The sequence below is a fragment of the Pinus tabuliformis genome, chromosome 1_1 (genome assembly GCF_031772625.1).
Source record: "Pinus tabuliformis cultivar Carrire ecotype Pingquan chromosome 1_1, CPIR1, whole genome shotgun sequence".
Taxonomy (NCBI): Eukaryota; Viridiplantae; Streptophyta; class Pinopsida; order Pinales; family Pinaceae; genus Pinus; species Pinus tabuliformis.
Window position 1 is genome coordinate 626,246,920 of NC_142297.1, and position 1,738 is coordinate 626,248,657.

Genomic DNA, 1,738 nt, shown 5'->3' on the forward strand with positions numbered 1-1,738 from the left:
AATATTCTCCACCTCTATTTGATCTCACGATCTTAATTTGCTTGCCGCATTGTTTCTCTACTTCAGCGTTAATGATCTTAAAGGCATCTAATACTTCGCTCTTTTTATGAAGCATGTAGAGATACATATATCGTGAGTAATCATCTATAAAGGAGATGAAGTATCTCTGACCATGTGAGTCCATGTCTGGACTACATATATTAGTATGTATGATCTCTATATGATCGAACTCATATTGGCACCTTTCTTTGACTTGTTGGTCTACTTTCCCTTTATGCAGTCCACACAAGTCTCAAAATCAGTGAAATCCAGAGAATTAAGTACTCCTTCATTTACCAATCTTTTAATTCTTTCTATGGAGATATGACCTAGTCTCCGGTGCCATAATTTAGAGGAATCTTCATTAATAACACATCTTTTAGTGTCAGTGTTAACATGCATTGAATCATAAGTGACATTGTTTTGTAAATTAATGCATTAAAGACCATTAGACAAAATACCATTCCCAACATAATCAGAGTTATAAAATAGACTGAAATATTTTTCTGAAAATTTAATGGAATATCCAAAAGGTACAAGCCTTGAGACTGAAATCAAGTTTCTAGAAAAACTTGGAACATAAAAGGTCTTTTTTAATTCTAAAGCAAAGCCACTACTTAAATATCATGTTCCTATAGCTTCCACATGCGAGCCCATCTTGTTTCCTGATAAGATGCTTTGCTCACTTCCCACCGGCTTCCTTAGGTTTTTCAAACTCAAAATGTGAATTGTTGATCCAGAATCAATCCACCATGTGTTAATATTGACGTTAACCATATTAGATTCATAACAAACAAATGAGATTAAATTACCTTTATCCGCAAGCCATTTCTAAAATTTGGCGCATTTTTTCTTCATGTGTCCCAGTTCCATCACCAGTCTCTCTTCCTCTTGAACACACATGGTCATGAGTTCATTAATTGACCATTTATCCTTATGTGTGTTGTATGAGATTTTGAAAGGTCCGTATTGGTGCAAAAGGGTGTTCAGGATGTAGTGCACCAGGAATGACTATGATATTTCAACCTCGAGTTTCTTCAATTGAGCTACAGTGTCCCTCATCTGCACGATGTGCTCACGCACACCTTTCACACTAGTGAGCCTTAGGGATTAGAACTTTATGATTAGGGTGCTTGCTAGTGCCTTGTCTGAAGTGATGAATTGATCATCAATGGCCTTCAACAAGTCTATGTACGATATAAATATAGCTAAATAAAGAATAAATCTATATATAAATTTTGTTAAAAAATTTAGCAGTGACAATCACACTAAGGCTAAACTTGTAAATTTTTTACAAAAGTGTATTAACTAATTCACTAAGGGTAATCACACTAAAATTAAACTTATTGACTAATTTAGTATGTAATATCACCATTGGTAACTACACTAAGGTTAGTCTCCAACTCAACCTTAACTTATAAAACTATGTCAACTTTCAATATATTAAGAACCTTGTGTTTTGTTGATTATGCAATTAACTCGTCCCAATATTAAGAGTCTCATATATAATGTGAAAGTCAGTTTATTTTTTAAGACCCTAATTCCTAACGTTACTAAGTAATTATCATTCATGCAAACTTATTAAGGGTGAAAAAATCAAAGAAACTAGATTAATCTTAGAAGGCAAAAGAAAATGTTGAATGGAAAAAATCGAATCTACCATATGAAGAAAATGAAAATTACAACCACAGCTGCTTCC